Here is a 27,086-nt window from a genome sequence, read left to right as displayed (position 1 = left end):
GACAGACCAATCTATAAAACAATCGCGATTTCTGTACTTCCTAAGGGATAGCTTTCTTTTCATAATTTGGTCCTGTTTGTACGACAACTATCTGCCTGTTTTTATTAAGTCAGAAAAAATTACTTCAAAAGCAGTGGCCACTTATGTTGTGAGCCATCATTTACGGTGCATTAAGGCAGCATAAATGTTGCTGAAGAAAATCGATAAAACCAAAACAACAGATTTTTTTCCAATGTGGTCTTGTAATACACAAGATTACTCGTTCATTTAATAGGGATCTTCACAATATCCCAGCCAACCCTCTGTGGACATGGTTGGACACCACTTTTCATTATCAGTCACAGGCAGAATTATTGGGCATATCTGAATAAAATAAGAACAGCAGAGGTGATCAACAAAATACAGATCAGTGTTAAGTAGGCTGGTACTCTTAAACCTGTTTCCTCAAGTTCCTGAGTGATACACATGAACTTAACTAAAATTGCACAGCAGTGTTAAGATAAAGGCCACAAACACCAAGGTGTTTCATGAATATAGCCTCGACCCTCAGTTTTTACATTTGAATTTGGCATGGGTGAGCGTAAGGTATTTTACTCCAGGTATGATTCAAATGACCCACCAGAAAATGTTTATCAAACAAAGTTTATTCAAGAACACAGTTAAAATATAATAAAAGTATATAGAACAAATTTTACCAACTATCATATTTAAACATGATATAGTATAAACCTTAACAGGTTAAGGTCCTGATATTCTGAGTCAATCACCATCCCAGAAACATGCACCCCTTTCTAGACATGGCACAAAAAAGCAAGTATGCTCACATGATGCTGGGTATTGAGCTTTTACACGTGCTGTGAAGTGGTCCTTAGAATGTTGGAACAGAACTCTGAAGTTTCCAAGTCCTAGAATTTTCCAAAAAAAAGCTTCTGGAGCGAGAGAGTGAGGGCAGAGAGATAGAAACACTGCCTTCTTCCAGCAGCTTTCAATAACAACTAAACTAAATAATCCCCAAAACAAGCACTACTCAGCAACCCCCAAAGGACCATAAAACCCCAAAGAACTGAATTAGTCCAAATTAAAATCAGCATGATGTCCATTATATTCCTTCAGTAGTGATGAGAGGACACTGGTTACAGATATCATGGCACCAATAAAATCTTGCAAAGGAACATGATTGAAATATATCTCTTAAAGGCACAGTATCATCACAGTAGCCCACACATTTTATTTTCCTGCTGTCGCCCAGCCCAGTCAAATCCTCACTGATGATCAGTCTTCCCAACTTTTCTATTGCCTGAGGGAAAAGTCAGGCCCAGGGATATGGTGTGTGACTTAAAGACATAAAGGCACCTATGACTCATAAACGAGCGAGCAGTACATTGTGGGTTCATTCATTAAGAACAGGCCTATGTGGACATATATAAGTAGACTAAAAACCTTGCGGATATTAGAATCGTGTCCTGCTCCTGGCCAAAGTGAAACTGAGGCCAGGCTTTCATGACGTGCTTCTCTTAAAGTGATAGCATGCTGCTATCCCTTAAAGGTATATTACAATAAAAGATGCCTTTGAAATAAAATAATACTTAGTTAAGTAATATCTTATCTAAATGACCATTACTTTTTTACCTCCAAGATCAAACAGACCGTAATGTAAAATTATTACACAAAACACCCGGTTCAGCAAGTTTTATTTAAAATAACACCAAGAATGAAGAACAGGAGTAGGCCATTCAGCCCCTGGAACCTGCTTCACCATTCAATCAGATCATGGCTGACCTGATTGCAGTCTCAACTCCAATTTGCTCTCTGTATCCCAGAACCGTCAACTCCCTTCTGGATGATAAAATGTATCCAACTCAGTCTTCAATAGATTCAATGATTCAGCCTCCATTACTCTCTGGATAAGAGTTTGCACTAGTGGCTTTTGCAACCAAATAAACCTGTTGGACTTTAACCTGGTGTTGTGAGATTTCTTATTGTGTTTACCCTAGTCCAACACCGGCATCTCCACATCTGCACAGATAGAAAGGAATGAGTTCATTGGGGAAATAACTGGCTGAAACAATGGGTCCCCCACAACCTGTTCATTGATTTTGGGAAGGATGTAGAAGTGGGCTGTTTGGGGTTGGGGACTGAGGTGGGAAGCTATGGATAGATGAGCCCATGAATAACTTGGGAGGGAAATTTAGTTTGGACAGAGGCACAACAGAGATGACTTTGTATCTACTATTACATTTACAACTTATCTACTATTCAGTCCCATAATAGAACTGAATATCAGACAGGCTGGATAATTGCTGTCATATGCAAGAATTTCCCTGTGTTACGCCCTGCTCGAGTTGAGTTTAACTCAGCGAGCTGAATTTTCCAAAATCTGGCAAAGTGTCAGGTTCAGACTGCCAATCAGTGTGCATTTCTCCAGATTCACACCTGAGCTTTCACTCCAGCTGTTCTGGCACATCGTGTCAAAGGACAGTGTCAGTGGGCAGTTCCAGAGCGCTCCACCACTGGAGTTTGCCTCATGATGTTTCTGTTTTTGACCAATTGATAAAGATCAGTTGATTTGAAAAGTCAGCAACTCTATTATCATTGCAGCATGTGAGATGACCAGGATGGTAGGAGATTAGCTAGATTGTCATTTTTTTTTCTGATTTTAGCACTTTCTATGCCCCTGTGTAATTTTGTTAAAAAACCCAAAAGATATCTGAATATCTTTGTAACCAGAGACTAATATTTGTACCATATGTACACACATTCAATACATTTGTGAACAAATTTAATGTATGCTGGTTAAAGCAAAGTTGCAATCCTTGTTTAAAATATTTGCATCAAAATATATCATTTCCTTTGTCCATAACAAGTTTTTAATTAAGTCATGCATTTAAAAAAAATCATTCATGGGGTGTAAGTATCAGTGACAAGGCCTTTGAACCGGTGATGGCAGGCCTCTCTCTTGAACTGTTGCAAGCCATGTGGTGTAGGTCCACCCATGGTGCTGTTAGGGAGGAATTTTGACCCGGCTGGAGTGAAGGGCAGGCAACATAGCTCCAACTTCAAATGGTGCGTGGTTTGGAAGGGAAATTGAAGATAATGATCTTTCCAATGCATTATCCATATCACTCCCAATGGAAACACAAATGCCTGTGATAGCATACATAACCGATTGCTGTGAACATAATGCTCACCATGGCTTAATAAGAACACTATCACTTGAATTACAACGCTGTTCTGCAAAGTCTGTTCCAGAAAATTAACCACATGCTGTGCACTGTGTACTGAAGGAAGCACGCGCTGTCAGCAGCACTGATATTCAGATAAGGGTCAAGATTCTCCCCGAAAATTCTACGTCCCCAATTTGTGTGAAAATGAGAGTAACCGCTTCTGGTACTTTTGGCACGATTTTCAGAATGATTCTCCCACACTCTGAGTCCCTGATGGAATGCCATCAGAAAATCTGATGGCGGGGCCTATTCCTGCCTGAGAGGCTGGCACCATAGTGCTGAGTGGACCACTGTGCATGCGCTGATCTCTCATATGTGATGGTCCTGCATTGCTGGCTTCTCAATCGCTGGCCAGCCAGATCACTGGCCAGACCTACAAGCCCCCATCACTGCCCCTCTGACTCCCTCACCCTCCCAATCACTGGCTTTCCCCCAGGTCCTCACCTGATGAAGGGGCAAACCCCGAAAGCTAGTGGGTTTACTATCAAATAAACTTGTTGGTCTTTAACCTGGTGTTGTGAGACTTCTTACTGTGTTTACCCCAGGACCTCTCCAGGCCAGTCCTGATATCTACTCCCAGGCCTGTTCTCCCCAATCCCCGCCCCCACCCCCAGCAGTCACGAACACCTGGCATGCCAGACCAGACCCCTCCCCTCCACCCTCCCAAGACTGATGGCCATCCCGATCACCATCCTCCCTCCCTCTTCCACCGATCCTCTGGCAGAGTGAGCCCCTCCCCATTCCAATCGATCGCCCCTTATAGGCCCCCCCTATTCTATAAACTCTGCCCCCTCAGGCCCTGCCCCCTTGAACATTGCCAACTTCCTCCTTAGGCAGTGTCAGAGGACCAGGCTGGCACTGCCAGGCTGACACTGCTCAGGGGGCGCCCTCTTACCCCCCCAAATGTCCTGGGTAGCCCTTTAATTACCTCTGTTCCCTCCGGTGGCATCGGTTGCCTGTTCCCACTTCACGGGGAAGAGTAGTAAACCCCATTGGAGTGAACAATTCCTAGTGGAGGGGAAATGCTAGTGGGCCCAGAGACATGAGTCCTGGGCCCTTTACTGGGATGTAAATGGGGATTTAAATACTGAAGTCAGCTCTCTGCTGATTTCCGGCATAGAGCTGATGACACTAAAAATCTTTGCCCTGAAGATTCATGGAGGGCACGGTGCCCAGCGGGGAGCCTGCAAAACAGCCTCTGCTGATGTCTCCCAGGTTTCTGTGCTACAAGAGCAGTGCAGTGGGCTGGAAGAATCACCCCCAACATGTTAAATGTTTGCAGCTAGAAATAAAATTGAAAAAAAAACATGTACTATTGAACGAAGAACTGGGAGACATCGTGGCAAATAATTATCCCAATGCCAAAGAAGCCTGGAGTACAAATTCATGGATGGGTCTAAGTTTCCAATGTGGCGTGTAGTGTCCACATGCACATTCCTTTCCAGAAAGGTTCTGGTCTTCACATTGATCAAGGTGACCAGGCTTGAAACCACTGTTAGATCTTTTGGATATCTAACTAGAGAGCATGATGCCTACTTGAGGACATCCTTCCGAAAGTCAGGCTGCCTTGAATAAAGATGGTGTAAGTCTTCTGCATGTATCCATGATAACCATGTCCAGATGCAGGGCAGTCATACCACTGATCCTTTGGAGGACAGCCGAAAGTTGCTGCCAAATAGACAAATTTTACAAAACTCTATTTATCTAAAAGTGAAGTCAGGAGGAGCAGGAGCACAGCCTAAAAACATTACTGCTGGCCTCCTGCTCATTCCAATCACAGTTCCCACTCTCCAGCCCATCATAACTGCCCCTTCCTGCCACTTTAATTGCTGCCCTTTCCTCCTGATTATACTCCCCTCCACGAGCTGTTGCCTGAGAGGGTAACCATCCCCACTCCACCTTCAGGAAGATGGATTTCAGGAGGGTTCGTGCCCCTGTCTACTTCAACAGGGATGAAGTGTAAATGGTCACCTACTTTTACAGATGCACCAGAGAAAACATCCTTTTCAGGTGTATCACAGCTTGGTATGGCTCTTGCTCTGACCACGATCACAAGAAACTACAAAGGGTTGTGAAAGCCTCCCACTCATTGACAGTATGCTTTGTCGATATAGCAAGCATGAAGCTTTTCAATGTATACCAAAACATGTGACAATAATAAGTCAAATATATATATCACAGCTTGACATGGCTCCTGCTCTGCCCAAGGCCACAAGAAACTACAAAAGATCGCGAATGTAGCTCAGTCCATCATGCAAACCAGCCTCCCATCCATTGACTCTGTCTATACTTCCCATTGCCTCAGGAAAACAGCCAGCACAATCAAGGACCCCATGCAACCTGGACATACTCTCTTCCAACTTCTTCTTTTGGGAAAAAGATACAAAAGTCTGAGGACACATTCCAACTGACTCAAGAACAGCTTCTTCCCTGTTGCCACCAAATCTTTGAATGGATCGACTTCATATTAAGTTGATTGTTCATGTCGTTAGGGTGTGCTTAAACTGGACCAGATGCTGGGCAACACGACAGCTCAGTGACTATCACTGTTTGCTGTGCAGACACATGGATTTGGGCTGGTGTCTGTGGGAGTTGCGCATTCTCCCCGTGCTTGCGTGGGTTTTCTCCTGGTGCTCCGGTTTCCTCCCACGCCCCAAAGATGTGCTATTAGGCTGATTGGAAGTAATAAATTGTCCCTAAATTAGTTTCCCTCAATGTGGATTGCCATAAAACAATAGATAAGGGTCATGGGTGGAGGGGGGGACTGGTAATGTTAAAATGGCGGCGCGGGCTTGTTGGGCCGAAGGGTCTGTTTCCCGGGCTGTTTTTGCTCTTTGTTCTTTGTTCTTATACCCTAGCTATGACTGTAACACTGCTTTCTGCACCCTCAGCTTTCCTTCTCCCTTATGTACTCTAAGAATGGTATGCTTTGTCATGTAGCATGCAAGAAACAATACTTTTCAATGTATACCAAGACATGTGACAATAATAAGTAAAATATAATCACATTTTTTGTGGAATTGGCAAAATGGCTCTCGATGAACTGTAGGCATCCAGAATTTGGCAGCAATATGCTGATGATGGCTAATGTCCCATTTAGGCTGAGGTTTGGGCATCCAGCATCTGGTGCGACCCCTCACCTATTTCAGGGCTGAATTAAATTCCATCCTCCTCCTGCCCGCTTTTCCCCTTCATTACCTGCTCATTTGTCCCTTTGCTTCTTGTGGAACCCACTGTGCTTTCTCACATTACAATATCCTTCAAAACACTATTGGTTGGCTTTGCATCGACTGAGGTCACTGAACTTGTTATTTAATCACAGGTTCATCCTTTTCATTTAAAAAAAAGTTCTCTTTGCTGCTGCTTGTTTCCGTGCCTTCACCTTCCTTCATATCATTAATTTTCCCTCTGTATTTACAAAAAAGCATGATGCAATGGTTCCTCAATTAGACAGTTCCATACCCAGCATGTCAAGCTTAACACACCACTTCATTTTTGCATTGCAAATTTTACCTTGCGCTGTTTGAATAAAGCAAAACATATAATTAATGTCACACTTCATAATGTCCATCATGTTGGAGTACCTGAACTAAACTTCTCTGTCCAATTACAAGTTGCTCGTTCTATCAAAATCTTCAGTCAAAACAGTTGTTGACTTGTTCACCATCAAACCCATTTATGTAACAACTTTGATTAAAAACTACAGTAAGTACCGGGAATAGAATATGGTAATAAACTCTTGTTTTACTATCCAACACAAAGGTCGAACAACACTTATAAAATAGTTTCCTTAAGCAACTACTTGTGAATATATGAGGCATACATGTTCAAACTCTGAGCTTGTTGAGTTTGCTGATTGAATCTGGGGTGGTGATAGCGATCTGCGATTGATTGCTTCCTGGCATTTTTGCTAAGATCAACTAGTGGATCAAGTCTGAGTAATGCCTGCTCTTGTCAGCTTGGATCTCGTATGTCTCTCTCATCAGGACCATGAACTGGATTCAGTTTGAATTTGAATTGTTTTTGGAGCAAGCAAGGAGATTGATTAAGGGCTTGCCATGTCCATACTGCACACTGGCTTTGTAACTCTGAGAAAGGAATAACATCTTTTGAAGAAGAGTTTTTGTCAGCATCCCTGGCCTAGTATGATCGATTCACATCGAAGGGAGTCAGAAGTTTCCAAATACTGGTGCTGCGTGAGGAAAATGTTCCACTCTTCGGAAGTAATTAATTGACAGTAAAGCACTTTGCATTGTCCTGCAGTTGTGAGAAACCCAAGTCTACCCAGGTTCGATTTACAGCTTAGGTCACTGTCTGCGGGGAGACAGCACACTCTCCCCTTGTCTGTGTGGGATTCCTTTGGGTGCTCTGGTTTTCTTCCACAGTCTGGAATATATGCTAGTTAGGTGCATTGGCCATGCTATATTTTCCCTCAGTGTCCCTGAACAGGCGCCAGAGCGTGATAGCTAAAGGATTTTCACAGTAATTTCATTAATGTAAGCCTGCTTGTGACACGAAGAAATAAACTTTAAACTTTCTTCTTTTTTGTTAAGGGACCAGACTTTCCTGTGGCATCTCTTTTGTGCAAAGAGTCAGACAATATGTAACTTAAGACTTACGCGCGAGAATTAAAGAATAGAGGGAAAGAAGGGAAAAATAGTGAGAAAACAAAAGAAAACACAGGGATATGGATTTCACTGACAGCGCCATGTCCAATTTCCCTTGAGAGAAGTCAATCACATTGCAGTGCATCTGGAGTCACCTACAGACCAGACAAGGATGGGAGATTTTCTTCCTTAAAGGACATTAGCAAAACCAAATGGGATTTCACAACAGTCTCATGTTCACCATTAGTGAGAATGGCTTTCATTCAACATGTTTTCATTCAATGAATTTACTAATGAATTGAAGTTAACTTACACTAACTGCCATGGAAAAAATTGAACATATGCCCCTGGAGCTTAGGCAACTGGATTATTCTTCCAATGACATTATTAAGACATCACCATCTGCATGAATCCACATAATTATTTGGAAAGGGAAGATGGAGTAATTAATTTCTGGCTGAAGGATCGCCTGTCACCTTCCTCCAAGCTGCATAATTGGGGGAGAAAAAATGAAGAATATGTCTTTGACATGGTTGACAAATGTTTTCAAATTAGTAAATCACTCTGCCTCATTAATAGCAGCAATGTTTTCTCTCTATTCATTCTTGGAGTCACTACAGTGACTCACATGAATGCCAGCTCTTTGGAATAGTTGGGTTGCAAATGTGAAGGAAACCCACTTTCATTCTTCAGACTTTGTCTGGTGTTATTCTTTGAAGCCTGGAATGGATTAATGTCCAGCCACTTCAGAGCACATAGAATACTTAGCATTCTTTAAAAAGATGGAATTATTACTCATTCAAGGTGCCAATTTATTATGTAAATAAATGAAGATAATTTAGGATCTACACCTGCTGCATCTGTAAGTTATATCATCAGAGATCCTGCACGCTCGCAACTTTAGGCATTCTTAGTCGACTTGAGTACATACTAGCTAGACACCGTGCATCCAGCGTGAGGCCTTTAATGACTTGTGCACCAGGAGAACTTCAGCAATATCACAATGATATGCATTCTGAAACAACGGACTGAATTTTCCAGCCCTTCTTTCTGGCGAGATCTTCCAGTCCCACCGGTGGCAACTTCCCGCATCGGGTTCCGCAGCAATCAATGCAAAATGCCACCGACATTTGTGGGACTGTAAGACATGATCTTACTGAATGGCGGGGCAGGCTCGAAGGGCTAGTTGGCCTACTCCTGCTCCTATTTCTTATGTTCTTATGTTCTTATCTTGCTGCCAGCAAATGGTGAGTCACCTCCGCCACAGGAAAACAAAAACCATGCAGGCTAATATTGACATTTTATATTCGTATCGTTTCACCTTAATGGGTGGAAATTTCTGGCTGTTCACCGTGGTGGGATTTTCTGGTTCTGCTGCAGAGATCAAAGACTTGACTGAACACCAAATTCAACATCCTTGCTTGCAGTGGGACATGAATGGCCGGGAAACTCTGACCAGTGGCTATCCCTTGAAATCTTGTCACAATACAGATGCACTGAGAATTTTCCCCACTGACCAGTGACAGTATTTTCAAAACTTTTATTCACCTTGCGTTAAAGTTATAGGGGTCAATGGAAAAAAAAGACTCTGTGAAGATTTCTGGCAAAGGATTTTTCAAAACACAATGATGATCAGAAACCATAACCTAGTTTAAATCAATACCCAAGTGAAGTATTGTCAATGTTTTCAAGGTTTGAGAAATGAACCCAGTTATATGATTCAATTATGGGTCTTATTGGCTGATGTATTCTGGTTCGACCTGTCAATTATTTAAATTCAATGAGGACCAAAACATTTTCCAGAGATACTTACGGAAGCTAAGTTTTGCAATCTCTTTGGAAACTTCCAAAGTTAGATTTGGCTGGTGGATTTTCAGGGGGTTGAGAAAGAAAATAATAAAACAATTACTGTTTATGTAAGGTAATTAATTCAAAAGACAATAATTCAGCATACAAATTGCAGCAATTCATTCTTCTTATGAAGAGCTGGATGGTATAATTTCAACTGTAACTATATGAGTCATAATCCTGTTATTTATTTGTTCATTGTTATTTTGTCGTAGAATCCCTACACTACAGAAAGAGGCCGTTTGACCCATCAAGTCTGCACCAACCTCAATCCCATCCAGGCCCTACCTCCATATCCCTACATATTTTACCCCCTAATCCCTCTAGCCTACACATCTCAGGACACGAAGGGCAATTTTTAGCATGGCCAATCAACTTAATTCACACATCTTTGGACTGTGGGAGAAAATCGGAGCACCTGGAGGAAACCCATGCAAGCACAAGGAGAATGTGCAAACTCCACACAGACAGTGACCCAAGCAGGGAATCAAACCCAAGTCCCTGGCGCTGTGAAGCAGCAGTGCTGACCACTGCGCTATTGTGCCGCCCTTTGTGTTCAACATATTTTGCTGATAGGTTAAGAACCTAGAATGAGGGCCTGAGTTTGTGATGTTTCACCAATTTTCCTATCTGGGACTAACTTCATATGAAGGTGCAGGGTATAAAAGGCAAAATGGTTCTGCTGTCAGAAAAGTACTTAATTCTCATGCCTCCTGTAGACATTCTCCAGGCTGTATTGAAACATGCATCACAGAGGAGGCCATTCAATTCTTTTTGCCTGTACCAGCTCTTTGAAAGAGTTATTTATATAGCCCCAATAACTGTTAATCCTACCAGAGTAGAAGAAACATTTCTTGTCTCCAAGAGGTCTTCCCCTAAGGGCACTTAATGCTAAGGGAATTGAAAACCCTGGGACTGTGATTTGGGTAGAAACTATAGTTGTAAAAAAAGGAGCTTCAGAAGTATCATGTACATCATTGAAAAAGGTTGTGTTGTCCGTGGCTGGGGTTGGGATGAGGTTGTGGGGGCGGGGTGGGGTGGGGGGGTGCGGTGCGGGTAGATGGGTGTGGGTGCAGTGCTCATTTTTACTGGGTAGTATACCTACATGTCAACACTCACTCCCCTTAGTGTAACAAGCATCGTTTAGCACTCGCTTGTCTCCTGATTACTTGTTGGTTTTGCTCTACTATCGCTATTGTCTTTTGGGTTTTAACAGATCAAATGTTATTTGTAGTTTCCTCTTTATGAGTCGTAACGCGGGTGAACTCAGCGTGGTCACATGTGTGGTGTTCCTGTTGGATGCCAAAAAGCTACTGAGACGTTGAGTTAATGAGCCTTGTTGGATAACATTCTCGTGGGGATAATCTTCAAATTCTTGCAAAATAAGCTGTGGCATGTGACAATTTGTTCCAGCTTGCCAAACCTTGCAAAGGTCTCCCCCAGTTCCTCAATGTTTTTCTCAGTGTTGGTGGGTTTTATCGAGACTACTTCCGGTCACTTAGAATGTGCATCAATTATGATCAACAGCATATACCCCTCGATAAAGGCTAATTACTGCAGATGCAATATTCTGAAACAAAAACAGAAAATGCTGGAAAACCTCAGCAAGTCTGACAGCATCTGTGGAAAGAGAATAGAGCCAATGTTTTGCGTGGTCATCGAGGCTCGAAACATTGCCTCTTTTCTCTGTCCACAGAAGCTGCCAGACCTGCTGAGGTTTTCCAGCATTTATCACTCTACTGGAATAGCAAAATCAATATATAGGATTGCCATGACATTTTGGGCCAGACCCACAGTTGAAGGGGTGTCAGCGATAGCGAGTTCCTCACCCAAGCACATGACTAACATTTTCCCACTTTTTCTTCAATTTGGGTGTCCAAACCTGGCCAGTAAAAGTCTGAGCAAGTTCCTTCACCTGGATCATGCAGGATAACCTTACTGCAGTTGCTCCAACAGTTTGTGTCATAAGTCAGGAGGGGTGACCACTCTGATTCTCCACAACAAGCACCCACGTTCGACTATTAGCTCTAGCCTCAATGACACGTATGGTTTTAGGTTCAGATGTGTTCCTTCTAACCTCCCATCCAGCACTACATCTATTACTTTCCCCATCACTGGATCATTCCTATTATGTTATTGGACTTCTGATGCTGTCACCGGTGCATTATTTATTTGGAATAAATGAAAGGCCTTACTTCCAACAGTGCTGAGAAAGGTTGGGGTCATGAATTCTGGTGGAATTTTATTTGCCTGTATATAATACTGGAACCTGTCTGCATAGGACTTCCAACATTCAATTTGCTTACCTAAAGAACTAATGGCCCCAAAGTGACCCACCATTTTCTTTACAAGTTCAGGGTAGCTACACAGAACTCTTCTCCATGGTAGCTAACTCAATAGTTGAGCAATTTAACACCGTTCCAGGATTTAAGCGCCCTTTGGTGATTACTACCCGAGTGTTGTTCTCCTCACGAGTTGTGTGTGAGCTCTGTAGCTTTAGTTCGCCCCCTTCACTGGACACATGCTTGGCAACTGCGAACTGAGGCCGACTTGCTTTGTTTGCCAGTGGGAAGTCGCAATTTATTTTTTGTCATTGTTGCTCATCAGCATGCTTTATGTTGCAGAGTTGGTCACTGACATGGATGCTGTTTTCTGTCACTGTCATGGACATCTGTATTCCTTCTTCCGTGTTCTTCATTTTTTCTGATCCCGCCTCACCATCAGTTTAATTTTGTAATTGTTGCATTGAGTGAGATTCTCTGGCCTCCCAGCCACGTGGTCTCTGCTGGTGGGACGTGGTATTATGTTTACTAATGGCGGGACTCTCCGGTCCCGCGACTTTCAATGGGAATTCCCATTGATGTCACCCCATTGCCAGTGGGAATCCGCAGTGGGGGTGCGCTGCTGACGGGACCAGAAAATCCCACCAGCTTGAATGGCTGGAGAATTCTGGTCGCTGCCTGTAGCTGGGGAGGGAGTTCAGAGATTACTCCATTCAGGAGATTCACACAAGGTTTTATTTTTAGGTGTGCATTGTACAGGCTCCAATCCCCAGGTCCCACTGAGAACATGCCAAGGAAAATGGCGTGAAAGTCCATCCTAAGTATTTGCCTTCAATTCAATGATTTTGAGCAGTTTTGAAGTACTCACAATTTTAATAGAAAGCAATGTGTGTTGGAAGTTGACTGACTTCCCATGCCATTCTTTAGCTGACCTTCACTGCTACCTGACTGTAGTGATTATTTGTAACCATGTGTATAGCTTTGATCTTCATCAGTAAAATATGTTCTCGAACTTTTCGCAGTTTTCTCAAAAAGCAGAATTGTTAGGATATTATAATGAGTGAGAGCATGTCCACACTCTCAGTTAACACATTATATTTGGATGGGGAGAATTTGATTACACCCAGAAAGTTATGAAAACTGCAAAACAAGCAAGCATAAACTTCCTGAATGAGACATTGGCCTGGATTTTCTACTTCCATTCGTGTCGGGCTGGTTCAGCAATGGGAACAGAAGTAATCAGGAGAACTGTGAAGTCATCTTTTACATCAACATTTCATGAATCATGAAACCCTACAGTGTAGAAAGAGGCCCCTCGGCCCATCAAGTCCACACTGACCATAATCCCACCCAGGCCCTACTCCCATATCCCTACACATTTACCCACTAATCCCTCGACACAAGGGGCAATTTTAGCTTAGCCAATCAACCTAACCCGCACATCTTTGGACTGTGGGAGGAAACCGGAGCACCCGGAAGAAACCCATGCAGACACGAGGAGAATGTGCAAACTCCATACAGACAGTGACCCGGGCCGGGAATCGAACCCAGGTCCCTGGAGCTGTGAAGCAGCAGAGCTAACCACTGTGCTACCGTGCTGCCAACGATGATTTCCCATCATTCAACATAAGAAACATCATTACAATAAATGACCAGAGCATTATCTGTCCCCAAGCCAGAATCATTCCCCTCCCCGTGTCAAAATATCCTCCTACCATGGTACGAATTACGACTGGTCTCCAAAGATGTGCACCTGGGGAGGAAACCTCCTGGGGAGTTCAGTTGAGGGCAGTGCTCAGGAGCAAGAGGGTTTTACCTGGACACTTCCACCTGATTCCTGAGCACCAAGAAGTGCGAGGTGGTAGTGCCGGGGGAGTTCCAGGGTGAACTGATTTACCCTCTCTCCATTTAAGCAGCCTTTAAAAATGATGCCCAGATCCTCAGCTGTCTAAGTTGCCACTGGAACAGATGAATCAGAGACTGCGACACAACACAGAACCCAAGAAAATCTCGCCCCTTTTGCTAAAAGTCTACCATGGTGGTCAATTGAGTTACAACAAATGTGGTAAAGTAGTGCAGAGCAAGATAGATTTCTCAGAATTTTGGAATGCTTTACCAGGTAAATTGAGCACACTCAAAGGAAATATATTGCAGACTGCAGCGTTGCAGATCCTGTTCTCTAACCTGCAACCTAGTTTGAAATGTGGTAACCGCTTTTATAAACTTAAACTTTAATACTTTGTGTTTGTTGAAGGTTAAAATGTTCTTCAAGGGCTTTATGACATTTTGCATTTCTGTTCTATCACAGGCAAGCACAGAACAATCTTCTGCATCTTTATCCTCTGTTGACAGGTTTCATTCATCGGGCATTGGATTGGAAGCAAATGTGCAAACACAAAGGAACACTCTGCCTTCATCTTCCATTGTGAGATGACAAAAGGTGTTCCAAGTCTGCACTTTAACATTCAGATTCACTCATCTCTTTCATGGAGCAAATTACTAGACGCACTAACTGTATGTGGACTTTTTGCTTGCAAAAAAGTATTTGGAAAGAATCTTCAATTTGCTTCACTGTTCATTAGGCCCTTGAGTATACATTTCGATTTACTTAATGACGTAGTTGATTCTGAGACTAAGAGTTTTGATTCTTAATAAAGGAAACTATGGTGGTATGAGGTGCGAGCTGGTTATGATGGATTAAGGATTGTTACTTAAAGAAATGACAGTGGAAAGGCATCAGCAAACACTCAAAGAGTGCATGGGTGAACTGCAACAAGCGTTCATTCTTGTCTGGCGCAAAGTAAAATAGAAAAAGTGGCCAAACCATGGCTTACAAGGAAATTACAAATAATATCAGATACAGGAAGAGGCATACAATTGGACAGAAAAAAAAATAACAGACCGGAGGCTTGGGAGCAGTTTGGAATTCAGCAAAGGAAGACCAAGAGATTGATTAAGAAGGTGAAAATAGAGTATGAGAGTAAACTTGCGGTGAACATAAAAACTGGCTGGAAATATTTCTAGGGTATGTCAAGAGAAAAAGATTGGTGAAGACAAATAGAGGTCCCTTACAGTCAGAAACAGGGGGATTTATAATGGGGAACAAAGAATTGGCTGACGAACTAAATACATACTTTGGTTCTGTCTTCATAAAGGAGGACTCGGATAACATTCCAAAAATGTTGGGGAACACAGAGAGAGGGAGGAACTGAAGGAAGCCAGTATTAGTAGAGAAATGGTATTGGGGAAATTGATGGGATTAAAGGCTGATAAATCCCCAGGGCTTTAACAGGATCCGCTGCAGTTTCTGAGATGCAGATACACCCACAGTGCTGTTAATGAGCAGATTCAGGACTTAAACCCAGCAACAGTGAAAGAGCAGTGATGTACTTTCAAGTCAGAATGACGAGTGACTTGGAGAGAACCAAGTGGTGGTGTTCCCAAGTATCTGCTGCTCTTGTCCTTCTAGATGGTAGTGGTTGTGCTTTTGGAAGATGTTGCCTAAGGAACCTTGGTAAGTTCCTGCAGTGCACCTTGTAGATGTTACACACAGCTGCCACTGTCAGTGATGGAGGGATTAACTGATTCTGGAAGAGATAGCAATCAAACAGGCCACTTGCCCTGGATGGTGTTGAGCTTGAGTATTTTTGGAACTGCATTCATTCATGCAAGTGCAGAGTATTCTATTACACTCCTGATTTGTGTTTTGTAGACAGTGTACAGTTTTTGGGGGTCAGGAGCTGAGTTACTTGCCTCAGGATTCCTATTCTTTGACCTGGTCTGGTAGCCACACTAGTTATATGGCTAGTCTAGTTCAACTATTGACCTCTGGTAACCTCCAGAATGTTAATACTGGGGGAGTCAGTGATGGCAATGCCATTGAATGTCAAGGTACAATGGTTAGATCCTCTCTTGCTGGAGATGGTCATTGCCAGGTACTTGTGGGGTTCAAATGTTACTTGCCACTTGTCAGCCCAATCCTGGACATTGTCCAGGTCTCACAAAACATAGACGTGAACTGCTTTAGTACCTGAGGATTTGCAAATGGTACTGAGCATTGTGAAGTCATCGAGGAACATCCCCACTTCTGATCTGATGGTGGAAGGATGGTCATTGGTGAAGCAGCTGAAGATGGTTGGGCCTACGACACTCCTCTTTAGAGCTCTTGCATTGATGTCTTGGAGATGAGATGATCAACTTCCAACCACCACAATCATCTAGGATTCCTTGATGCCATGTCAGTACAATATTGCCTTGACATCAAGAACAGTTATTCTCACCTGACCTCTGGTATTCAGCTCTTTTGTTCATGTTTGAACCAAAGCAATAATGAGATTAGGAGCTGAGTGACTCTGGAGAAGCCCAAACTGAGCATCCTTGAGTAGCTTATTGCTGAGTAAATTCTGCTTGATAACACTGTTGAAGACCCCTTCTCATATAGTTTTGAGTTATTCTATGGTTATATCAAAGTGCCAAATTGATGATCACAGCCTAATTCTGAGGTTCACCTCAGCACAGATACCTATTTTCAGCCAATCTGATTCACTTCACATGATCTCAAGAAGTGCCAAAATGCTTTGGACACTGCAAAGACTATGGACCTTGACATCATCCTGTCAGCAGTACTGGAGACACCAGAACTAGCCATGACCCAAGTGGTTCCATTATAGTTACAACCCTGGCATTCACCAAACCATCTGGAAAAATGTGCAGCTGTGCCCAGTTCAAATAAAGCAAATCCAACCTGGCAAATTACTACCCCAACAATCAACTCTGGATCATCAATAAAGTGATGAAAGGTGTCATCAACAATGCTATCAAGCAGCATCTATAATGCAATGACTTTGTAGGTAAAGGCAATGGGCAGTCAAAGGGGTTGCCAGTCCTGACTGTCTGCCTTCCTTTTCCCATTTCCACTGCCAGGTATCCCTGGAAAGGGAGCATGTGGTACCCACTGGCACAATCCAGTTCTTCAGTGGAAACCACAGAGACTGGGTCTTTTATTGAACCATTTAATCACTTTTTTTTGTTTTGATGCTTTCTACTTCCTTTGACATTCTCTTCACTTTGATGCAGTATCCCTTTAAGGGGCTACATTTTTATTTATTCCACCGATATAGTTTATTTGGTTTATTTTGTTATCCAAAAGTAGCACCACAATTGCCTGCATGTCATTGTTTAGTCTGGATTCTGCCAGGGCCACTAAATTCCTAACCTCACGAGAATTTTAGCGCAAACTTGAAAAAAGAGATGAACTCATGAGGTGAGATTGACTGTCTATGAAATCCAGGTTTGACTTATCACAATTTAATTCACTGGAATCAGAGGGAAATCTCTCTACTGGTTGGAGTCAAACCTTCTGTAAATGTAGATAGTTGTTATTTGATGTAAACCATTTCAAAGTCACTACAAAGCTGTGAAAGCTCTTCAGGGTAGTGTCCTCAGCCCAACCATTATCATTTCCTTCTTCAATGACCTTCCCTCTGTTATAAGATCTAAGAGGAAATGTTCGCTGATGTTGCACAACATTCAGTACCATTTGCGACTCCTCAGATATTGAAGCAGTCCACGTCTGTGTAGAAAGCCCTGAACCACGTTCATGCTTGGGCTGATAAGTGGCAAATGACATTTGCGCTGCACAAGTGCCAGGCCATGAACCTCTGCAACAAAAGAGAATCTAACCATCTCCTCTTGACATTAAGTGGTATTACTATTGCTAATCCCCCACTATCAACACCCTGGGGATCATCAATGACCAGAAACTGAATTGGATTTGCTGTATAAATACTGTGGTTACAAGAGCAGGTCAGAATCTAGGAATAACTCACCTCCTGACTTCCTAAACCTGTCCACAATCCACAAGGCACAAATCAGGGGTGTGATAGGATACTCTCTTCTTGCCTGGATGAGTGCAGCTCCAACACCACTTAAAAAAATTGACAGCATCAGAACAAAACAGCTGGCTTGGTCAACATCCCATTTGCCACCCCCTCCACCACTGATGCACAGTGGTAGCTATATATACCATCTACAAGATACAATGTGGCAAATTCCCAAACTCCTTTGACAGCACCTTGGAAATCTGTAACCTCTATCACCTAAAAGTAGAAAGGCAGCTGATAGATAGGAATACTGTCACCTGCAAGTTCCCTTCCAAGACATACACCATCCTACTTTGAACTACATCACTAGTGTTGGGTCAAAATCTTGGAATACTCTTCCCAATAACATTTCAGGTAAACATATACCAGATGGGCTACAGTAACTCAGGAACATGATTCACCACTGTAAGTATGGATTGAAGTAACTTAAATGATGATGAAACAGATCGATTTTTGATTGCATGCACAACAGTTCTGGGACTGAGCCCAAGGGGGACGAGAGGGATGGCAGCATGGTGGCACAATGGTTAGCACTGCTGCCTCACAGCACTAGGGACCCGTGTTCAATTCTGGCTTCGGATCACTGCCTGTGTGGAGTTTGTATGTTCTCCCTGTGTCTGCATGGGTTTCCTCCAGACACTTCAATGTCCTCCCACAATCCAAAGATGTGACAGTTAGGTTGATTGGCCATGATAACTTGACCCTAGTGTCAGGGAAATTAGCAGGATAAATTTGTGGGGTTATGGAAATAGCTCTATTCCCATACCTGGGTAGGTTTGTGCTTAGTGCAGACTTGATGGGCAGAATGGCCTCCTTCTACACTGTTGGGATTCTATGATTTTATGATTACCATAACAACTCGCAAAGCTGAGCATGCAGAGACTCACAAATCCCTGGTCATCAATATGTACAGTGAGATATAAAAAAGAGAGGCATCTCATTGTTCCTCGTTCTGCAGTGGACGTCTGTTTACATGTCAGAAGTTACATAATTTTCCTTGAGTGCCTGATCAGCACTCCAAATATGAAAAAAAAATACAAAGCAACCAACTGGGTTGGATAAAGTAAAAGTTTTTGAGTGTCATTTAGGAAACACATAACTCTTTAGTCTCCTGGTTGAGTTAACGTGGGGAAGTGGAGGGGAAGGGCCACTTTCTGGGGTTGAGTTAATAACGCCCTGATGAAAGAGGTCATTTTTTTTCTCTGTGATTTAAAGTAAAGAGATTGGAAAGCAAGGCTCTGAGGACTGTGTGGAAGAATTAGCTTTATGGGAATCATCCAGACAGCTGAAGAAGTAAATTTTTGACCTCATAATTTAAAGTAATACTGTCCAGTTGTCCTGTGAAATGGAAGGATTTGGCTTCTTTCAGGTATTTATAAAATGATTGTGGGAGGAAGTGATATTTTCACTGCGCTAGAAATCTAGAGACCCAGAGTACACCTCTGAGGACTCCGATTTAAACCTCATCACGACTGACAGTGAAATTTGAATTCAATAAAAATCTGATTCAATTAATGTCCTTTAGGGAAGGAAATCTGCTGTCCTCTGTGACTCCAGATCTACACTAATGTGGCTGAATCTGAAATGATCTAGCAAACCGTGATTAGGGATGCAAAATAAATGCCTGTGCAGCCAATGATGTCCACCTCCCGTGAGTGAATAGACAAAAAAAATTGAATAATTCTGCTTGTTGTTATTCACTTGTTCATTGGCTAGCAACCTGCAATAGAGTCATAGAATCATAGGAGGTATACAGCATGGAAAAGGGCCCTTTGGCCCATCACATCTGTGCCCGTCAAAGACAAACCACCTAACTATTCCAATACCATTTTCCAGCACTTGGCACATAGCCTTGTATGCTTTGGCATCCTAAGTACACATATAAATATTTCTTAAATTTGGGCCTCTGCCTTCAAAACCCTTTCAGGCAGTGAATTCCCGACTCCCACTGCCTCTTCCGTCAAAACATTTTTCCTCACACCCCCTCTATCCTTATGATTTTGAAACATTAGTTTAAGAATTTTGTACTTCTATGCTTTTACCAGTGTTGTTATTTATTCAATTCAAGTCTGAATCCTTGTAAATGTTAATGTGTTACACCACAACATTCTCAAGGGCATTAGAGATGGGCAACAAATATTGACCTTGCCAGCAATACTCACAACCCATGTGAGAATTTAAAAAATATGTTACCAGCCAAAGTACCAGTAACTGGGAAAGAAGTACAATAAAGCTGAGACATATGTCTCCAAAAATGTTATTGCTACCACCCAACTTCATTCCATGGGTTGCTGAAACATTGACAGGTAAAGAACAGGAAGCCTATAGTTTGTCCCTTTAGGTTAAAAATTTATTTTGTTTAGTACTTGGGTGTTCTTAAAAAAATGTTTGTGTTTGTGGTTTAAGGTGACAGCTGGTAAGAAATTACACCTGAAAGTGATTAAAAAGACCTTTGTCTATGTGTGCTATTGACAACATTGCAGAGAAACCAGATCCCATCCCTACACTTCCTGGATAACATGTGCTGTGTTATTTTTTCATTTTAGGTATCTTAAAAGTGAATGCTAAAGAAAATCTAATAGGTGGAAATGATGCAATCATAGTTTCCTTGGACCACATTTTCCTCCTGTTTCACCAGTGGAATCTTCCAGCCCCAGTAATGGTTTCCCCATAGCTCCCACCCCCTCCCGGCTCTGCCATGAGTTCCCCAGCAGTGGAGGTTGCGAGCAACTTAAAAAGGCATTGATATGGGTGGGTGATTGGAAGATCCCACCTCTGGCTAATGGCAAACTATCTCCGCTGTGGCTAAACATGCCATGGAGGGTGCGGGAAACATTGTTCTCTGTTTATGTTTGCATAAATAAAGTGCTTATTTAGTTGTCCAGGTTAAGAGACAGCTGCAATGCTCAGCGTATTTATTATCAATTTCTGATTACAGTTGCATATGGACATGTTGGGATAATAAATAAAGATGGTTGTCAACATTTAATGAAACTTAACAGAAGTTTAAGAGTTAAAAAGGTCAAAGTGTGGAAATTAAATTATAATTCCAGCTATGGCCAAATATTTAATTCACTTTGTTCTGCAAGATGAAGGATGCTGGAATTTATGAAACTATAGTTAAAAACAGTTCAAAACTTCTGATACTGGTCTGAAAAATTAAGTTACAACAATTGTGGAAATTAAGTTATGACAAACAATTCTGTCAAGTAATGGAAAATGCTTATCAGCAAGCAAGGCCCCCCAGTGAGGCTAGTGCTTGTGTACTCAGGATTAGTGTCTAATCTAAACCTTGTGTTAGTTTCATATACTGTGTGTTCCCAGCTTTGACTGAAGGATGAAAATAAGATCCTTTCAATCACAAAATTCCAAAGATCAAGATACATTTTCTGCATGAGTCAGCAGAACACATTGCAACACTTTGCGCTGTATTGTGTTCTCACTTGTGCACAAATAATTAAAGCTTGGAAGTTTGATTACTCTTAGTGCCGAGTGTTGTTTGTATCCAGATCAACGACACAAGAACGTTTGGGCCAAATTCATCACAGCGGTATGACGATGGCTGTAGCACTTTGACTAATGGTTCTCAATCAGTTTGTAAGAATAATTGTCTGGTCTTGATGAAGAAATGATTGATAAGTTAGGTTCCTTAAAGATTTCTTTAATGTTCAGGTCTAATAGTGAAACAGCTGTTTTCAGTATTGATGAGTAGAATAAGTTAAAACAATAATTAAGGAAAGTAAACTGAAGATAATGGAGATTTGACGGAGAATCTGGAAAATAGATTGCATGATCCAGTGAGTGGCAATTTCCAGAATCTCATTTGTGGAGATTAATTGATGGAAAATATCAAGTAATGCTGATGTAATTTCACAAAGTGTGGTCCTGATAAGTGTTACTCCCTACTGGAAGCAGTAGTTCATGGCAAAGGCTGTTAAGGGTCAAGCAAGTGAGTTCAGAAAAAGAGTCCGACAAAATTGTGAGATGTTAATTCAGTGACTTAGATTCTCAAGGATATGGGAAACCTAAGGCAAAATTATATCGAAATGCAATGTAAACGTGCGTCAAATATCTCGGCATTTTAATGGAAATAGTACCCCACTGAACAGTCATTTCTGATCATTAATATAAACTTCCAACCGTGGGATCTATTTGAGTTAAAATAAGCAAAGCAGATGCCCAACAGATTCAAATGAACCTCATTATGAAGGAGTTTCTAAAGAACCAGCTAGCTATTACTGATGCACAGTGACTCCTATGCACAGAGATTCTAAGCTGTTTTGCTATGTTACAACAATTATTACACTTTCAAAGCACTTAATTGTCTGTAATGTGTGTTGAGACGTTTCGTACTCATAAGAAATGTTATATAAATGCCAAACTTATTTTATTTAATATCATGATCTTGATTGGAGTACATATGATTGCTATCCGTTTACTCTTATACAAGCTATTATAAGGTCTTCCTTTTGAACTCAGCCAACACATTTTTTAGATCTAAAGCAGAGAAGAAAGCTAGGGTGAAGATAGGTCTCCACTTCGGTATTATTGAGATACTTGGATGAGGGCTTCTCAGAAATAAGAGCAGTCTAGGATTGAAGCACTTGCATCTACCATGCACAAGCATTGACATTTTACAGAAATCAAGTGAGAAGGAGGTCCAGATCCAATACCTCAATTTCTTAGGTCTATTACTGCTTGGCACCCCATTGAGGTTCAGCTGCAGCTGGTGGATTTATTGCTTGTAGACAATCTCTTAGTCAGAGGATTTTAAAAGGATTGCAGTCCAGTGAATTGTTCTGAATTAACTTACTTGACTCTTAACAATCTTTGGTATGAACGAATGCTCCTAGCAGGGTGTAACACTTAGAGGGAGCACACCTGGGGGGGTTCTTGTATAAAGAGGGAGCACATCTGGTGATATTACAGGGACATGACCTGTTATTTTTCATCAATTAATCTCCACAAATGATATTCTGGAAAGTCCCACTCACTGGATTGCAAGAATAAGGCAATAGAAATAGCAGAGAGAACATTGATTCTGCATCTCTTCCAACTGAAGTTTGAGCCCAAATTTTCTATTTTTGCTCTTGCCTGACATAGAAATCTATGCATAGGTGCAAAATTACAATAATTATCCTGCAGAAATGAGCTAAGCACTGCTTAGTGTTACAGACAGGAAAGAAGAGCTAACCTAATGGCCATTCTGTCCATTATTGGTGCGACTTTTAAAAAAAAAGGTAGACTTGTGTGTTACCACACACCTGTTGGTGCATGGTTGACTTAAAAATCAACAGCAATATATTTCATGTCATTAATGAAAGGATTATTTATTCACACACTCACCCCAACAAATCTAGATGCTCTGTCAGTCAAGCAAGTTGGTACACTTTACAAATATTAACCCAAGGCAATAGTTAACAGCTCATGGGTCTTTGATATGCCAGAATTTTACAGCCTCGCCCACCCAAGGCTCGTAAGATCCCACCCCAGGCCAATGGAGAATGCTGTTCTGCAGGCCTCGCCTGCCCCGATTCCGAGGCGGGTGTGGTGGTAAAATTCCGGCCACGCCTCTGAAATTGTACTTCAGTTAAGTCCAGATGGCAAAATGATGATTGCTCGGCGTGTCGTGTAGATGGGTACTTGAGACCATTGTATCAGGAAGTCCAATTTCTTTACAGGTCAACTTGAAGATTTTGGAATCAGGCTTTTAAAACAACTTTTAAGCCCTACAGTTATTGAAAGGTGGCACAGCAATTCTCTGTAGTCCTGGTCTGGATGGTGTTATTCGACGGACTTTATTGGTTTCTTTGAGTTTTGTGATCAGATGATTTCAGTATTAGAGAACCAGTTTCAATCACATGATTAACAGCCAGTGCCGAGCAATAGATGGTAGATAGGGATCTTTAAGAATCAGAGGATAGGTTTCAGTCCATTGGTCAAATGACATTGGTATTCAATCAGAAATAAAGTCTTTCAAAATTGTGAATATCTGACCTTGGCAGCTTTTCTTTGTGAAATGGGCAAGTGGTTTAGGCATCCGTTACTTCTGTGTTTTGGACTGACCTTTGACAAAACTAGGTATGAAATTCCATAAATGAGTGTTGTTAGACATGTCCATACAAGCACTTCACATCACCTCTCCCATTCACCCTTCACCAACCCCCTCATCCCATCCACTATAATTTAATTCAGAACTCTCCCACGGCTTTTATAGTCTGTGTTAAAGTTGTACAGGTCACCCGGCTATCTTAACAGATCATCAGAGCCCATTTGGGAGATAGCAGTTTTAAAAAAAATGTAATATTTTCACAACTGCCCTAGCAAGATTAGAGACTGTATCCTGCCTTATGTTTGGAAATATGTTGTATCAAGTTCAAAATAGTTGATATCACAATGTTGTAATTCTAAGGATAAAATTAATATTAATGGATGCTTGACAGAGCCGAATATTGATGAAAAGAGTGACATGTTGCTGGGGCTTTTAATCTGGACAAATGCAAGAATGCTAAATTTCAAATGATCACACAAATTTATACTTCAGGAGAAAAAGATGCGAATTAGTTGGCAAGGGGAGGCGATGGAAATGACCTCGTGGTATTTTCTCTAGACTATTATACCAGAAACTGAGCTGATGCTCTAGGGATTTGGGTTAGAATCCCACCACAACAGATGGTGGAATTTGGGTTCAATTGAAAAAAAAACAGATCTGGAATTAAGAATCTACCAATGATCATGAATCTATGGTTGGTTGTTAGAAAAGCCCATCTGGTACGTTAATGTCCTTTAGGGAAGGAAATCTGCCATGCTTACCTGGTCTGGCCTATGCGTGACTCTAGAGTCACAACAATGTGGTCAACTCTCAGCTGCCCCTGAAGTGGCTCAACAGGACAATCAGTTCAAGGACAATTAGGGATGGGTACTAAATGCTGGCCAGCCAGTGATGCACATCTCCCAAGAATGAATAAAACAAGTTGACTCTGATTAGCCTAAGTGTTTCCATAGAGAGAATACTGGGGAAATGTTGGCATCCCAAGCTTCTGGGTAATTCCAAAAAGATGGGAAGCCTGAACTTATTCATTTTGTCTCCACAGACTGGGTTTCTGCTTATGAATGCTTGTTGCTTCTAGCAAGCTAAATGAACCATGTTGCATGTTTGACTAATTATCTTAAATGGTTTGTTCATGTGGATTTTTAGCTCACTCAGTAACATAATTCATTTGCCCAAGTTCACCAACTTGAAATGTTAAGTCTGTTTCTTTCTCCACAGATACTGACTGATCTCATGAGTATTGCTGCATTTTCTGCTTTTATACATAAAATGGATAACCTACTGAATAACCAGGGGCCGTCCGATATGCTATGAATTTCCAACATTAAAATTGTGATAACCCTCATGACTTGCATGGGGAATCACTGATTGTCCTCTCTGTAGGACTCATTGAATACAAGCTCCTTGAGAAATGGTAATTAACTAACCAGATAGAGCTTGAATACCGAGCCCTGTATAAAGCAGGCCCCTGAGTGGGTCCATTATTGTATTGTCCTGGTAGGGACCTGTTGTGTTCGCCACAGACTTGTGTTTTTTTTCTTTATTTTGTGCAATAAAGCACTGTTCCTTTATCGCTGACTCATGGACAGATATAAAAATGGTGCCCTTATTCCAAAAAGTGCTACACTGTCTGGTTCAAAAGTGCTTTTGTACATCCTGAAGTCATGAGTCGTGCTATGAAAGACAAATATTTATTTATTTTACTCTCTTACTGAAGATGGTTACCAAGTGTTGTTATAATAAAGGAGAACATTAATCTCCACTTTTACCACCTGAAGTAGAAGAAAAAACAGCACTAAATCAACCTGTACAGAGTTTCTCCACAAAGACGCAATTAAGGATCTCGAGAGATGCAGTCAAACTTTTGTCCTTGTGAAGAGATTAGGTTAGAAGACTAAAGCTTAGAAATAATGCTGTGTGGAGATAGAGTATGAACACTTAACATATTTATAAGCCATGCCTTTGACCACTATTTTAATGCAGGCATTAATCTTGGCTACATTTTATTGATACAAATGAGATATAATGACAGATATTAATGTTGCTGACTTCCAGACATGCATTATGCTTGGAATGTTTTACAAGCTGCACAAACTCGATACTAATAAAACAATACTTTATTTCAAACAGTTTGCTTGACTAACATATGAACAATGCATTATTCCTGAATAAAACAAAAAAGAAATGAGTTTAGTTTTTGTATTGATGGGCAGAGAGCCTTCTTTGCAGATTTCATACAGATTGCCAAAGCATGAGAATAGTTGTGAGCTATTAAATGAAAAAGAAGTAAGGTCAGTTCAGCTCAGCACAATGAATATTTAGCATGCAAAATAATTTTTTGTATTATTCAGCTGTCACTTTGGGCATGATTTTAAACGAACCCACCTGGCAGCAAACTGCTGAAATTAGATTGGTTTCCTGATTTTACTTTGCACAGAAGTCAATGGAAATTAAAAACTGGAGTGAGAAGAGAGGATAAAAAGAGGCAGGTGATCCAATCCTGTCAGTTCGCTGCCAGTGAATTAGGTTAAAATGGGCTGCCTTTTGTTTCTTGATTTTTTTTTGCCATTAACAAATAGAACAGCACAGTGGCTTTAGTTATTAAAGACTCCCATCGTTCACTTTAGTATCAGGTTTGAAGACTGGGGATTTTACAAGGGACATCATTACAATGTTACTCTAAGCTGACTTGGGGCACTAATAAATTAACTAAACTAAACTAATTCAAGCAGCATACCATTAAATGTTCCTCTAGCTTGCCGATCCCAGCACACAAGATACCTTTAGATTCCACACTTACAATGGGGTGAAATCATGTTGAGGGTCCATGAACTTATTGCTGAGGTACATGGTTTCACCTGTGCCTCAAAAGTTCTGTATGTGTGAACACTGAAACCTTAGTGAGGTTAATTCTCGATGATGATCTGGGTAAATTGTTCATGATGCGAGGCATTCAAACACAAAGGGGTAAATTGCATATCGGGTTAGCAGCTAACTTACGTGATCAATTAATTAGCATATTTACATATTGAGTTGAACAGCTGGGCCTGATGTTTAATTGGCTTCCTGGAACTTAGTATTGAAAGTAAAAAGAGAACGCTTGTGATGATTGAGAGGTCAGTATCAATCTTAAGTAAAGATGGCAGCTCTTGCTGTTTTCCTATTATCGCTAGACTATTAATCCAGAAACT

This window comes from Carcharhinus amblyrhynchos, chromosome 10 (genome assembly GCF_965287045.1).
Source record: "Carcharhinus amblyrhynchos chromosome 10, sCarAmb.v2.hapA, whole genome shotgun sequence".
In the NCBI taxonomy this organism is placed as follows: Eukaryota; Metazoa; Chordata; class Chondrichthyes; order Carcharhiniformes; family Carcharhinidae; genus Carcharhinus; species Carcharhinus amblyrhynchos.
This window is presented reverse-complemented; position numbering follows the sequence as displayed.